We start from the raw sequence: 17,337 nt of genomic DNA, 5'->3' as shown, positions 1-17,337 counted from the left end.
GCCAAATCTAGAACCATCATTTGGATAAGTCTAGGTCTTGCTGCAACACGAAATCGAGTTTTGAAATCTGTACAAGAGATAGAGTATTTGGCGGAGAAAGAACCAGAAAGTACAGATATTTTGAAGACAAACATGTTGGATACATACTATCCAAATAGAAGTCATCACCTTGAGAACGCTTGTCTCTATGAAGTTCTGCAAAGATATATTTATAAGAGGAACATCAGAGAAGATATCAATAATGGAATATATGGAGTCATTGGATGTGAAGGATGTCTAGTGAAACAGAAGAAAGGTCATTTGATTAATCATCGCAAATTGAGTTGTGATAATCCAGATAATAGAGAATTTTATTATTTGGCTCTTTTGCAACTGTTTAAACCATGGCGTGAAGAAGAGGAACTTCTTGGAGATTTTCTCTGTTATGAAGACTCCTTTAATGCAACGAAGGATACCATAGAATGTCCTGTTTTTCCAAATTATCTGCAAATGTTGAATGAAGAAATAGAACAAGAAGCCACAATTGCTGCGGAGATTGCGAGGGACAGTTCTCAAGGCAGTCAGAGTTCTACTTCATTGAATCAGGATCCACTAGGAGGACCAATTATCCAAAATGAAGCTGCTACTGCCATGGATGAGGTGGAAAGAGCTATGGAACAAGCTCAAGATGATGAAGTTAACTTAGAAGATTTGGTGAAACAACTGAACCTTGAGCAGAAACAGATATATGACGAAGTCACAGAACAGATTGAACATGGATTCAGTCATGAGAAAAAAGAGTGCTCATGTACATCATTTAAGCCTGTCCAACTCTACGTGAGTGGAGAAGCGGGAACTGGAAAAAGTTTTCTGATTAAAGCCATTGCAACTTATCTGCAGAAAAGGACTGAATCACCGCTGTCTTGTGTTGTTACCGCTCCAACTGGGCTGGCAGCACATAACATTAAAGGGATTACTTTACATCGTTTACTGATGCTGCCAGTGGAGCATGATAACAAATTGGAGTATCACAAGCTATCAGGAGATGCGTGTTTCGAAGTTTCAAGAGTACTGAAGAAAATGAAACTTCTTATCATTGATGAAGTAAGCATGGTGTCAAATATAATGATTGCTTTTGTGCATTTGAGGATGCAAGAAATTCTTAGAACAGACTATGATGTCTTATTTGGAGGAAAACATATTATTGTTTTTGGAGATCTTCTGCAGTTGACTCCAGTAAAAGGACAACCTGTGTTCAAAATACTCACTCATGAAGATACCAAGAAGTGCTTCGGGAGCATCGGAAACGTTAATATATGGTTAAACTTTAAATATGCAGAACTGCTTCAAAATATGCGGCAGGCAAAGGATGAAGATTATAAAAATATTTTACAAGATGTAAGGATCGGAAAAGTAAGTCAGATAGGGAAAGAAGCTTTACATGCACGATTAATTTCAAATTTGTACCCAAATGAAAACATTCTTCCAGAGAACATATTTAAGAAAATTAACGAGAAGACATCTGGCATATGTTTGTTGCCAACTCTGAAAGAATGTTCCATGTTCAACAACAAAATGTTACAGTTAGAAAATGAAGAGATAGTGAAACTGGAAGCTATTGATAAAATAGAGCATATGGGAGCAACAATTATTTTGTCTGAAAATTTGAAATCAAAATTGGATTCATTAGAGAAGATTATATCTAAAACTGCTGGTTTTGAAAAGACTCTGAATGTGTGTTTGAATTGTCGTGTCATTTTAAGAAGGAATTTAAATGTTGAAAGAGGTCTGGTAAATGGAGCAATGGGTTATGTTGTTGGTTTTGTGAATTACAAAAATAGAGATGGAATTGAAATTTTAAAAATTAAATTTGATGACATTGATGAAATAGAACAAATTTGTCGTTGTTCAGCTAGATTTTTGCTCGTGAAAGACTTATATGTTCGCCGAAAACAGTTTCCTATTTGTTTGGCATATTCGGTGACAATTCATAAGTCTCAAGGTTTAAGTGTAGATAGCGCTTTGGTGAACATTGGAAGTTCTGTGTTTAAAGAGGGTATGGCATATGTGGCATTATCACGAGTCAGAACTTTAGCAGGATTGTACTTGATTGAGTGTGATGAAACAAAGATTTGTGCAGATTTAGATTGTGTAAAAGAATACATTAGGTTAAGAAGAGAGTGTGCTCCACATTTGCCTCAATATCCTCTGATTGAAAAACGTGTGGTAGGCCGAAAAAGAAGAAATGAGAGTAATTGCAGTGAGATATCAGGAAAAAGGCATAAAGTAGATAAAAGTGTAATTGTAAAGAGAAACAAAAAGGATTCTGTTGAAGATGTTGTTGGATTTCAGTTTGAAAACAGTTCTGGTGTCAACTGCTATGCTAATGTAGTAGTTTATGTTGGTTTTTTTCTTCAAAATTTACAAAGACAGATTGTTGAAAATCGAGAACAAACATTGTGCTGTTTATTGAATTCTGTGTTAGACAAATGTAGTAGTGATAGAGCAAAAATAGAAAGTGTTTCAGAAATTAGAAATCTTCTAGATATATGTTCAGGTCAAAATCAATTTTCTCAGAATATTCAGCAGGATTGTCAGGAATGTTTAATGTATATGTTTGATGTATTACAAGATGAAGGAGTAGATATAAAAAATCTATCTGGCCTTTCTTATCAATGGCAACATGACTGTGATAACTGTGCTTCATCAAGTACTACTAGAATAGACTCTGAAAGATTTATATATTTAACTTTACCAGACTGCAAATCAGTGTCTTTCAATAATCTAGTTAAAGCTGCGGATCACAATATGGTGTGTACCCAATGTAAGTCTGCAATGCTGTCCACATTATTTCTACAAAATGATGGTCACTATGTTATTTTAATGTTCCAACGATGTAGACCTGATGGAACTAAATTGACAACTTCTATTAAAAATTTCGTGGCTTCTCAGTTATCGATATCAGAAGAACCTTTGCAACTGTAGCTATTATTTTTCATGACGGTCCTTCTACAACATCAGGGCATTACACATGCTATTTAAAAACTTGGCTAATTTAAGTACTGATAGGATGAGCTTCTACATAGGACCTGTGTTGTGTTTTCAAATTATGACCAGAAAATCGTTTTTTTTTTAAAAAAAACGCTTTTCACATTTATGAGAAGGTCATATTTTGTGTGCTTCTTTAAATAAATATTGAACTGAGAAATATTAAACTGAGGCTTCTGTAAGTGTCAAAGGAGGTGAGTAATGTACATTGCTCTGTTGGATACAGTCCTCATCCTCTGCGTACTCTTGGATATGCTAGACTAAATCTGCTCAATGAGATAACTAAGCTGAGGAAACACAGGTTATGTGATTCTGAAATGAGGAAAAGAAATTCCACATTTTTCAATTACATCACCTGTGTTTCCTAACTTTACGAATCACATTGTGCAGATGAGGTTTAGGCCTGTCCACGGACGCAGAAGAGGTCTGGCCTTTGTTCAAGAGTGAAGTGGACATGACTCACTTCATTGGTAGGCCTGCACATGTATTATCTCCTCTGTACTCTTCAACAAGCCTACATTTCATCTGCAACCCTGAGTAGGCCTCACCTCAAACAAACCTCTGGATAGGCCACACCTTATCGTCATCCTGAATCAATCATTTAAAATGTTAAGGGCAGATTTATGATGGCCGTGTGCCTCTTTTGCGCCACTGCGGCGGTGCAAAAGATTTGCTATGTTGCGACATATTTACAACTTGATGCATCTAGGCAGATGAGTCATGCTGTAAAGTCCTGTGCCACATGAAACCGATGCAGCAGTGATGCAAAAGATGCACCATGTTGCAAGACAGGCCTCACTTCATCTCCAACAAGATACCGTCAGTTTAAACTGTAAACATTTAGGACTGTGTAGGGGGCATGGAGAAGCTGAATCTTCTGTAAATGTCAAAATTGTTGTATACAGTGCTCAACTTCTGTGTACTCTTTGATATGCTAGACTCCATCTGCACAATGAGATACCTAAGCAAAGGAAACACAGATGATGTGATTGTGAAATGAGGAAAAGAAATTCCACATTTTTCAATTACATCACCTGTGTTTCCTAACTTTACGAATCACATTGTGCAGATGAGGTTTAGGCCTGTCCACGGACACAGAAGAGGTCTGGCCTTTGTTCAAGAGTGAAGGGGACATGACTCACTTCATTGGTAGGCATGCACATGTATTATCTCCTCTGTACTCTTCAACAAGCCTAAATTTCATCTGCAACCCTGAGTAGGCCTCACCTCAAACAAATCTCTGGATAGGCCACACCTTATCGGCATCCTGAAACAATCATTTAAAATGTTAGGGGCAGATTTATGATGGCCGTGCGCCTCTTTTGCGCCGCCATTGCGTCACTTTTGTGACGCAGCGGCGGTGCAAAAGATTTACTATGTTGCGACATATTTACAACTTGATGCATCTAGGCAGATGTGTCATGCTGTAAAGTCCTGTGCCACATGAAACCGATGCAGCAGTGATGCAAAAGATGCACCATGTTGCAAGACAGGCCTCACTTCATCTCCAACAAGATACCGTCAGTTTAAACTGTAAACATTTAGGACTGTGTAGGGGGCATGGAGAAGCTGAATCTTCTGTAAATGTCAAAATTGTTGTATACAGTGCTCAACTTCTGTGTACTCTTTGATATGCTAGACTCCATCTGCACAATGAGATACCTAAGCAAAGGAAACACAGGTTATGTGATTCTGAAATGAGGAAAAGAAATTCCACATTTTTCAATTACATCACCTGTGTTTCCTAACTTTACGAATCACATTGTGCAGATGAGGTTTAGGCCTGTCCACAGACACAGAAGAGGTCTGGCCTTTGTTCAAGAGTGAAGTGGACATGACTCACTTCATTGGTAGGCCTGCCCATGTATTATCTCCTCTGTACTCTTCAACAAGCCTAAATTTCATCTGCAACCCTGAGTAGGCCTCACCTCAAACAAACCTCTGGATAGGCCACACTTTATTGTCATCCTGAATCAATCATTTAAAATGATAGGGGCAGATTTATGATGGCTGTGTGCCTCTTTTGCGCCACTGTGCGTCACTTTTGTGACGCAGCGGCGGTGCAAAAGATTTGCTATGTTGCGACATATTTACAACTTGATGCATCTAGGCAGATGTGTCATGCTGTAAAGTCCTGTGCCACATGAAACCGATGCAGCAGTGATGCAAAAGATGCACCATGTTGCAAGACAGGCCTCACTTCATCTCCAACAAGATACCGTCAGTTTAAACTGTAAACATTTAGGACTGTGTAGGGGGCATGGAGAAGCTGAATCTTCTGTAAATGTCAAAATTGTTGTATACAGTGCTCAACTTCTGTGTACTCTTTGATATGCTAGACTCCATCTGCACTATGAGATACCTAAGCAAAGGAAACACAGGTGATGTGATTGTGAAATGAGGAAAAGAAATTCCACATTTTTCAATTACATCACCTGTGTTTCCTAACTTTACGAATCACATTGTGCAGATGAGGTTTAGGCCTGTCCACGGACGCAGAAGAGGTCTGGCCTTTGTTCAAGAGTGAAGTGGACATGACTCACTTCATTGGTAGGCATGCACATGTATTATCTCCTCTGTACTCTTCAACAAGCCTAAATTTCATCTGCAACCCTGAGTAGGCCTCAGCTCAAACAAATCTCTGGATAGGCCACGCCTTATCGGCATCCTGAAACAATCATTTAAAATGTTAGGGGCAGATTTATGATGGCCATGCACCTCTTTTGCGCCGCCATTGCGTCACTTTTGTGACGCAGCGGCGGTGCAAAAGATTTGCTATGTTGCGACATATTTACAACTTGATGCATCTAGGCAGATGTGTCATGCTGTAAAGTCCTGTGCCACATGAAACCGATGCAGCAGTGATGCAAAAGATGCACCATGTTGCAAGACAGGCCTCACTTCATCTCCAACAAGATACCGTCAGTTTAAACTGTAAACATTTAGGACTGTGTAGGGGGCATGGAGAAGCTGAATCTTCTGTAAATGTCAAAATTGTTGTATACAGTGCTCAACTTCTGTGTACTCTTTGATATGCTAGACTCCATCTGCACAATGAGATACCTAAGCAAAGGAAACACAGGTTATGTGATTCTGAAATGAGGAAAAGAAATTCCACATTTTTCAATTACATCACCTGTGTTTCCTAACTTTACGAATCACATTGTGCAGATGAGGTTTAGGCCTGTCCACAGACACAGAAGAGGTCTGGCCTTTGTTCAAGAGTGAAGTGGACATGACTCACTTCATTGGAAGGCCTGCACATGTATTATCTCCTCTGTACTCTTCAACAAGCCTAAATTTCATCTGCAACCCTGAGTAGGCCTCACCTCAAACAAACCTCTGGATAGGCCACACCTTATTGTCATCCTGAATCAATCATTTAAAATGTTAGGGGCAGATTTATGATGGCTGTGTGCCTCTTTTGCACCACTGTGCGTCACTTTTGTGACGCAGCGGCGGTGCAAAAGATTTGCTATGTTGCGACATATTTACAACTTGATGCATCTAGGCAGATGTGTCATGCTGTAAAGTCCTGTGCCACATGAAACCGATGCAGCAGTGATGCAAAAGATGCACCATGTTGCAAGACAGGCCTCACTTCATCTCCAACAAGATACCGTCAGTTTAAACTGTAATCATTTAGGACTGTGTAGGGGGCATGGAGAAGCTGAATCTTCTGTAAATGTCAAAATTGTTGTATACAGTGCTCAACTTCTGTGTACTCTTTGATATGCTAGACTCCATCTGCACTATGAGATACCTAAGCAAAGGAAACACAGGTGATGTGATTGTGAAATGAGGAAAAGAAATTCCACATTTTTCAATTACATCACCTGTGTTTCCTAACTTTACAAATCACATTGTGCAGATGAGGTTTAGGCCTGTCCACGGACGCAGAAGAGGTCTGGCCTTTGTTCAAGAGTGAAGTGGACATGACTCACTTCATTGGTAGGCCTGCACATGTATTATCTCCTCTGTACTCTTCAACAAGCCTAAATTTCATCTGCAACCCTGAGTAGGCCTCACCTCAAACAAATCTCTGGATAGGCCACACCTTATCGGCATCCTGAAACAATCATTTAAAATGTTAGGGGCAGATTTATGATGGCCGTGCGCCTCTTTTGCGCCGCCATTGCGTCACTTTTGTGACGCAGCGGCGGTGCAAAAGATTTGCTATGTTGCGACATATTTACAACTTGATGCATCTAGGCAGATGTGTCATGCTGTAAAGTCCTGTGCCACATGAAACCGATGCAGCAGTGATGCAAAAGATGCACCATGTTGCAAGACAGGCCTCACTTCATCTCCAACAAGATACCGTCAGTTTAAACTGTAAACATTTAGGACTGTGTAGGGGGCATGGAGAAGCTGAATCCTCTGTAAATGTCAAAATTGTTGTATACCGTGCTCAACTTCTGTGTACTCTTTGATATGCTCGACTCCATCTGCACAATGAGATACCTAAGCAAAGGAAACACAGGTTATGTGATTCTGAAATGAGGAAAAGAAATTCCACATTTTTCAATTACATCACCTGTGTTTCCTAACTTTACGAATCACATTGTGCAGATGAGGTTTAGGCCTGTCCACGGACACAGAAGAGGTCTGGCCTTTGTTCAAGAGTGAAGTGGACATGACTCACTTCATTGGTAGGCCTGCACATGTATTATCTCCTCTGTACTCTTCAACAAGCCTAAATGTCATCTGCAACCATGAGTAGACCTCACCTCAAACAAACCTCTGGATAGGCCACACCTTATTGTCATCCTGAATCAATCATTTAAAATGTTAGGCACAGATTTATGATAGCCGTGTGCCTCTTTTGCGCCACTGTGCGTCACTTTTGTGACGCAGCGGAGGTGCAAAAGATTTGCTATGTTGCGACATATTTACAACTTGATGCATCTAGGCAGATGTGTCATGCTGTAAAGTCCTGTGCCACATGAAACGGATGCAGCAGTGATGCAAAAGATGCACCATGTTGCAAGACAGGTCTCACTTCATCTCCAACAAGATACCGTCAGTTTAAACTGTAAACATTTAGGACTGTGTAGGGGGCATGGAGAAGCTGAATCTTCCGTAAATGTCAAAATTGTTGTATACAGTGCTCAACTTCTGTGTACTCTTTGATATGCTAGACTCCATCTGCACAATGAGATACCTAAGCAAAGGAAACACAGGTGATGTGATTGTGAAATGAGGAAAAGAAATTCCACATTTTTCAATTACATCACCTGTGTTTCCTAACTTTACGAATCACATTGTGCAGATGAGGTTTAGGCCTGTCCACGGACACAGAAGAGGTCTGGCCTTTGTTCAAGAGTGAAGGGGACATGACTCACTTCATTAGTAGGCCTGCACATGTATTATCTCCTCTGTACTCTTCAACAAGCCTAAATTTCATCTGCAACCCTGAGTAGGCCTCACCTCAAACAAACCTCTGGATAGGCCACACCTTATTGTCATCCTGAATCAATCATTTAAAATGTTAGGGGCAGATTTATGATGGCTGTGTGCCTCTTTTGCGCCACTGTGCGTCACTTTTGTGACGCAGCGGCGGTGCAAAAGATTTGCTATGTTGCGACATATTTACAACTTGATGCATCTAGGCAGATGTGTCATGCTGTAAAGTCCTGTGCCACATGAAACCGATGCAGCAGTGATGCAAAAGATGCACCATGTTGCAAGACAGGCCTCACTTCATCTCCAACAAGATACCTCAGTTTAAACTGTAAACATTTAGGACTGTGTAGGGGGCATGGAGAAGCTGAATCTTCTGTAAATGTCAAAATTGTTGTATACAGTGCTCAACTTCTGTGTACTCTTTGATATGCTAGACTCCATCTGCACTATGAGATACCTAAGCAAATGAAACACAGGTGATGTGATTGTGAAATGAGGAAAAGAAATTCCACATTTTTCAATTACATCACCTGTGTTTCCTAACTTTACGAATCACATTGTGCAGATGAGGTTTAGGCCTGTCCACGGACGCAGAAGAGGTCTGGCCTTTGTTCAAGAGTGAAGTGGACATGACTCACTTCATTGGTAGGCATGCACATGTATTATCTCCTCTGTACTCTTCAACAAGCCTAAATTTCATCTGCAACCCTGAGTAGGCCTCACCTCAAACAAATCTCTGGATAGGCCACACCTTATCGGCATCCTGAAACAATCATTTAAAATGTTAGGGGCAGATTTATGATGGCCGTGCGCCTCTTTTGCGCCGCCATTGCGTCACTTTTGTGACGCAGTGGCGGTGCAAAAGATTTGCTATGTTGCGACATATTTACAACTTGATGCATCTAGGCAGATGTGTCATGCTGTAAAGTCCTGTGCCACATGAAACCGATGCAGCAGTGATGCAAAAGATGCACCATGTTGCAAGACAGGCCTCACTTCATCTCCAACAAGATACCGTCAGTTTAAACTGTAAACATTTAGGACTGTGTAGGGGGCATGGAGAAGCTGAATCTTCTGTAAATGTCAAAATTGTTGTATACAGTGCTCAACTTCTGTGTACTCTTTGATATGCTAGACTCCATCTGCACAATGAGATACCTAAGCAAAGGAAACACAGGTTATGTGATTGTGAAATGAGGAAAAGAAATTCCACATTTTTCAATTACATCACCTGTGTTTCCTAACTTTACGAATCACATTGTGCAGATGAGGTTTAGGCCTGTCCACGGACACAGAAGAGGTCTGGCCTTTGTTCAAGAGTGAAGGGGACATGACTCACTTCATTAGTAGGCCTGCACATGTATTATCTCCTCTGTACTCTTCAACAAGCCTAAATTTCATCTGCAACCCTGAGTAGGCCTCACCTCAAACAAACCTCTGGATAGGCCACACCTTATTGTCATCCTGAATCAATCATTTAAAATGTTAGGGGCAGATTTATGATGGCTGTGTGCCTCTTTTGCGCCACTGTGCGTCACTTTTGTGACGCAGCGGCGGTGCAAAAGATTTGCTATGTTGCGACATATTTACAACTTGATGCATCTAGGCAGATGTGTCATGCTGTAAAGTCCTGTGCCACATGAAACCGATGCAGCAGTGATGCAAAAGATGCACCATGTTGCAAGACAGGCCTCACTTCATCTCCAACAAGATACCTCAGTTTAAACTGTAAACATTTAGGACTGTGTAGGGGGCATGGAGAAGCTGAATCTTCTGTAAATGTCAAAATTGTTGTATACAGTGCTCAACTTCTGTGTACTCTTTGATATGCTAGACTCCATCTGCACTATGAAATACCTAAGCAAATGAAACACAGGTGATGTGATTGTGAAATGAGGAAAAGAAATTCCACATTTTTCAATTACATCACCTGTGTTTCCTAACTTTACGAATCACATTGTGCAGATGAGGTTTAGGCCTGTCCACGGACGCAGAAGAGGTCTGGCCTTTGTTCAAGAGTGAAGTGGACATGACTCACTTCATTGGTAGGCATGCACATGTATTATCTCCTCTGTACTCTTCAACAAGCCTAAATTTCATCTGCAACCCTGAGTAGGCCTCACCTCAAACAAATCTCTGGATAGGCCACACCTTATCGGCATCCTGAAACAATCATTTAAAATGTTAGGGGCAGATTTATGATGGCCGTGCGCCTCTTTTGCGCCGCCATTGCGTCACTTTTGTGACGCAGTGGCGGTGCAAAAGATTTGCTATGTTGCGACATATTTACAACTTGATGCATCTAGGCAGATGTGTCATGCTGTAAAGTCCAGTGCCACATGAAACCGATGCAGCAGTGATGCAAAAGATGCACCATGTTGCAAGACAGGCCTCACTTCATCTCCAACAAGATACCGTCAGTTTAAACTGTAAACATTTAGGACTGTGTAGGGGGCATGGAGAAGCTGAATCTTCTGTAAATGTCAAAATTGTTGTATACAGTGCTCAACTTCTGTGTACTCTTTGATATGCTAGACTCCATCTGCACAATGAGATACCTAAGCAAAGGAAACACAGGTTATGTGATTGTGAAATGAGGAAAAGAAATTCCACATTTTTCAATTACATCACCTGTGTTTCCTAACTTTACGAATCACATTGTGCAGATGAGGTTTAGGCCTGTCCACGGACACAGAAGAGGTCTGGCCTTTGTTCAAGAGTGAAGTGGACATGACTCACTTCATTGGTAGGCCTGCACATGTATTATCTCCTCTGTACTCTTCAACAAGCCTAAATTTCATCTGCAACCCTGAGTAGGCCTCACCTCAAACAAACCTCTGGATAGGCCACACCTTATTGTCAACCTGAATCAATCATTTAAAATGTTAGGGGCAGATTTGTGATGGCTGTGTGCCTCTTTTGCGCCACTGTGCGTCACTTTTGTGACGCAGCGGCGGTGCAAAAGATTTGCTATGTTGCGACATATTTACAACTTGATGCATCTAGGCAGATGTGTCATGCTGTAAGGTCCTGTGCCACATGAAACCGATGCAGCAGTGATGCAATAGATGCACCATGTTGCAAGACAGGCCTCACTTCATCTCCAACAAGATACCGTCAGTTTAAACTGTAAACATTTAGGACTGTGTAGGGGGCATGGAGAAGCTGAATCTTCTGTAAATGTCAAAATTGTTGTATACAGTGCTCAACTTCTGTGTACTCTTTGATATGCTAGACTCCATCTGCACTATGAGATACCTAAGCAAAGGAAACACAGGTGATGTGATTGTGAAATGAGGAAAAGAAATTCCACATTTTTCAATTACATCACCTGTGTTTCCTAACTTTACGAATCACATTGTGCAGATGAGGTTTAGGCCTGTCCACGGACGCAGAAGAGGTCTGGCCTTTGTTCAAGAGTGAAGTGGACATGACTCACTTCATTGGTAGGCCTGCACATGTATTATCTCCTCTGTACTCTTCAACAAGCCTAAATTTCATCTGCAACCCTGAGTAGGCCTCACCTCAAACAAATCTCTGGATAGGCCACACCTTATCGGCATCCTGAAACAATCATTTAAAATGTTAGGGGCAGATTTATGATGGGCGTGCGCCTCTTTTGCGCCGCCATTGCGTCACTTTTGTGACGCAGCGGCGGTGCAAAAGATTTGCTATGTTGCGACATATTTACAACTTGATGCATCTAGGCAGATGTGTCATGCTGTAAAGTCCTGTGCCACATGAAACCGATGCAGCAGTGATGCAAAAGAAGCACCATGTTGCAAGACAGGCCTCACTTCATCTCCAACAAGATACCGTCAGTTTAAACTGTAAACATTTAGGACTGTGTAGGGGGCATGGAGAAGCTGAATCTTCTGTAAATGTCAAAATTGTTGTATACAGTGCTCAACTTCTGTGTACTCTTTGATATGCTAGACTCCATCTGCACAATGAGATACCTAAGCAAAGGAAACACAGGTTATGTGATTCTGAAATGAGGAAAAGAAATTCCACATTTTTCAATTACTTCACCTGTGTTTCCTAACTTTACGAATCACATTGTGCAGATGAGGTTTAGGCCTGTCCACGGACACAGAAGAGGTCTGGCCTTTGTTCAAGAGTGAAGTGGACATGACTCACTTCATTGGTAGGCCTGCACATGTATTATCTCCTCTGTACTCTTCAACAAGCCTAAATTTCATCTGCAACCATGAGTAGGCCTCACCTCAAACAAACCTCTGGATAGGCCACACCTTATTGTCATCCTGAATCAATCATTTAAAATGTTAGGGACAGATTTATGATAGCCGTGTGCCTCTTTTGCGCCGCTGTGCGTCACTTTTGTGACGCAGCGGCGGTGCAAAAGATTTGCTATGTTGCGACATATTTACAATTTGATGCATCTAGGCAGATTTGTCATGCTGTAAAGTCCTGTGCCACATGAAACCGATGCAGCAGTGATGCAAAAGATGCACCATGTTGCAAGACAGGTCTCACTTCATCTCCAACAAGATACCGTCAGTTTAAACTGTAAACATTTAGGACTGTGTAGGGGGCATGGAGAAGCTGAATCTTCTGTAAATGTCAAAATTGTTGTATACAGTGCTCAACTTCTGTGTACTCTTTGATATGCTAGACTCCATCTGCACTATGAGATACCTAAGCAAAGGAAACACAGGTGATGTGATTGTGAAATGAGGAAAAGAAATTCCACATTTTTCAATTACATCACCTGTGTTTCCTAACTTTACGAATCACATTGTGCAGATGAGGTTTAGGCCTGTCCACGGACACAGAAGAGGTCTGGCTTTTGTTCAAGAGTGAAGTGGACATGACTCACTTCATTGGTAGGCATGCACATGTATTATCTCCTCTGTACTCTTCAACAAGCCTAAATTTCATCTGCAACCCTGAGTAGGCCTCACCTCAAACAAACCTCTGGATAGGCCACACCTTATCGTCATCCTGAATCAATCATTTAAAATGTTAGGGACAGATTTATGATAGCCGTGTGCCTCTTTTGCGCTGCTGTGCGTCACTTTTGTGACGCAGCGGCGGTGCAAAAGATTTGCTATGTTGCGACATATTTACAACTTGATGCATCTAGGCAGATGTGTCATGCTGTAAAGTCCTGTGCCACATGAAACCTGCGTCAGATTTCATGTGAGCGTTTTGTTGTAGGGTGGCCAGTCATTTGCATGAAAGCCCTGTAAAACTAACACAGTAAAATTAAGAAGATTTCACTGAGTCACATTTATGGCATTGCTGAATCAAATCCTTACGCCTGTTTGAAACAGCATCGCTGGACATGGTTAAATAATATCTGCAAAATGTTACTCTTGTTAAACAATTTTACAATTATAGTCTCTGAGATTTGTCTCTTACTCTGCACCATCTCATTGTTGTTCTCTTTCTTTAAAGATAACGACAACATCAAGCATGAGTGATAATGAGCAATCTGTTGATCTCGATATTATCATTGAAATTGTGATTGAAACATCAGTGGAAGTAGATCCCTTGGATGATTTAAATCCTGAGGATGATGAAGAACATGATGAGGATGCCGATTTGTCAGAATTGTATGGAACTATAAACATTTATTTTTAAAAGTTACTGGAAATGAAAAGTAAACATGTAAACCGTTTCATTTAAAATTAAACACAACTTCAAAAACAGCTTGTGTGTAGTGTCTTTAATAAAATAGTCAAATATGCTCATAAAATTAGTTCAGATTCACATATAAAAGAGCACAGGTCAAATGTAGAAGCATTCCATTTCTTTGCTACTATTTGTGACTACTAAATTTGCCAATGCACTAGATATTATTGTATGTAAAATTGACAAGTAGTGTGTTACATTTTTGACGACTGTTATTGATTTACTGTTTGGTAATAGTGGTTAATAACATTTTTTATTATATTTTACCACAGATTCAACTGCAGATCATTTCAAAATTAGAGAATGCCGTCTAAGGAAAGAAGCTGAAAGGCTACAAAACGTCAAAGACAGCAGATTACTAAATGCTTGCAGCAGTCCTCTACAATAAAATCTCGTCAAGTCACCAAGAAAGCTCCGGGTAAGAGAACGAAATCATTCCTTAGAAACATTTGTAGAAAAAAAAGTTTAACTACAGAACATGTTTTAGTCCAGAAAAAGAGAGCCAATTTAAACGGAAAGGAAAGGCCAATCAAAAATGTTACTGCTAGAGCAGGAGATAACTCTGTGCAAGGTAGTAGTAGGAAAAATCAGTTTAGGGACATTCGTAGACGAATGTTCCGCAACAGGATAATTGGCAATTTGTTAAAAAATATTAAGAAAGGTCAACAGAAAGTGGTTTTTTATAAGAGAAAAAAAAAGTTGAGAAAATTATTGATCAGGCATTCGAAATTAAGCGAAAGTTATTTATTTTGATAATCAATAGAATTAGGAAACTAAACAAGGCAATTTATGATTTCAAATCAAATAGTAGATGGAAGAGAACAGTTAATCGTAGTAATTTTTGTGAAGTTTTTACAGGAGAATGGATGCATAGTTCAAGTTGTGAGGCATTTTTTAATGAGGAGAGTTATTTCCAGGATAATGATTTGGTGCATGCAGTTGACACCAGTGGTCGAGCATATGAGGTGAAAGATGGATGTGCGGTTGAAAAAGAAAAACTTGTGACAACAGAGGCAGAAGAGGTGTTAGGTGATGAAGTTTTAGGGAGACGTCCTAAGGGTCCAGTGTACACCTGGAAGTGTAGTAGTATTTGCAGTGTGCGACAGGAATCAATTGATTTGTTTTGTAATTTCTTACGTACATATAGTAAGAAAAGCCTGAAACAAAAAATTAAGTTGTTGCAAGACTTAGATCCTTGCAGATTGAGAGAACTGACAGGTTTGCATGGTCATTCATTGGCTTGTCTTTCCAGGAGAGTATGCCAGATTGTTTTTCATCATTTCAGGATGCTAGCAGTGCATCATAATAAAGTGAGGAAATTAGTTAGAATGTTGTATTATGCTAAGAGTCCAGTAATTATGCTTAAACAATTATGCACTGCTCTTTTGCATGGTTCTGAAGTAGATGTGAAGAATATTTGTGAAGAAATTGAGTTTTGTTACTTTGCAAGTAAACAGGAGAATGTTGAAATTGACCAAGAAGAAGAAGGTAATGTGGAAGATAGTGTACAGGTTTCCAGTACAGATAATTTTCAGAAGGAAATTGCCACGTTTCAGGTGAAATCAAGTGAGAGGCCTAATTTCACTTGTGTGTGTTGTCGACGCACTTATTATAAGAATCAGACTAAGTTAGTGGATTTATATGCGAAAAGTGAAAGGGAAAATAATAGTGAATGGAAGGATTTCGCAACATACTTGATGGTAGAAAATTGTTTTGATTTGGGATCGGATCAACGTGTGTGTACTTATTGTTGTAACAAATTAAATCAAAACCGGATGCCTGCTAGAGCGGTTCATAATAATCTGGAATTGGTTGAGATTCCTTCTGAATTGAAGGATTTAAATACTTATGAATCTATTTTGATTCAAAGTATCCATCCCTTTCAGGCGATTGTAAGAATGGAGCCAAAGACAGGGAAATTGCCTCCATCAGATTTACAGAGAGAATTAAAGGGAAGAGTTGTTTATTTGCCTCTAGATTTGAAGAAAAACATTAATACAATTGGAGTAGAGAAAGTGGAAGAGGAACCTCTGGTTATCTTAGTTAATGGGGTTCCGACAAAGAGTAAGAAAATATGGCAAGATTTAGTGGATGTTAGGAAAGTGAAAAAGGCAACATTGTATTTGAAGAAAAACAATAAGTACTACAAGAATGTATATGTTGCAGAAGAGGAAGTAAGTGAAGAAGAGGATAGCGATTTGTGTGCTGGTCAAATTGAGAAAGTAGAAGCCTCTAAAAATGAAGAAATATATGAACATTATAGTGTTCATCCTTTGCATTCCAAGGAAGTCATGGGGAATGCTATTGAGTTGTTTCAAATGAAACAAGCCAAAGGACGTCCCATTAGTGTTTGGGAGGAAAGTTTGGAAGCTCGGTGTTTCCCACAGCTATTTCCAACAGGTCAAGGAGGAAGATATGATGAGCGACCTGATCAAATTCCTGCTTCTGAATACCGGACTTTACGATTGTATGCAGAAGATCTTAGGTTTCATCAATGCATTCCCTATTTGTTTAATCTACTGTTTGAAAGCGATCTGTCCGGACTGTCATATGCAGTGAACCACATCTTGAAAAGTGGTGTACAGATGCAAAACATCTCGGCAAGTGACTTTATGGATAAAGTCAATGTGCAAGACAGTATTTTGGATTCTCACCTGATTAATCTCATGGAGTGTCAGCGTGGTACTAATGAGTACTGGTACCGTCGTCATGGTGATTTAAAATGTATGCTGAGGAACTTAGGAACTCCCACATGGTTCCTCACTCTCAGCTGTGCCGAGTATGGCTGGGAAGACTTACTTGAATTTCTACGAGAGGCAAATAGAAACATTGAAAATATCGAATTCAAGACACCCGGAGAACTGTGCTCTTTGGATCCAGTGAATGTATGCAGGTACTTCAATCATAGATTTGAAGCTATGATGTCTTTCATCATGAACAAGAAAAATCCACCTCTTGGAGAGGTGTTGGATTTCTTCTGGAGAAAGGAGTACCAATCAAGAGGTGCTCCTCATATACATATGCTGCTGTGGATCAAAGATGCACCCAAATTTGGAACAGATCCGGATGACTTAGTGATGAGTTTCATAGAACAGTATTCTACATGTGCTGGTCCAAAGGCAAAGGAAGACAAAAGCCTAAGAGAACAAGTTTTACGCTTCCAAAGCCATCGTTGCGGGAAGTACTGTCGTCGTAAATTCAGAAACAAGGACAAGTTCTACACAAAATATCGTTTCGCCTTTCCAC

Source organism: Lissotriton helveticus, chromosome 4_1, assembly GCF_964261635.1.
Source record: "Lissotriton helveticus chromosome 4_1, aLisHel1.1, whole genome shotgun sequence".
Taxonomy (NCBI): domain Eukaryota; kingdom Metazoa; phylum Chordata; class Amphibia; order Caudata; family Salamandridae; genus Lissotriton; species Lissotriton helveticus.
This window is presented reverse-complemented; position numbering follows the sequence as displayed.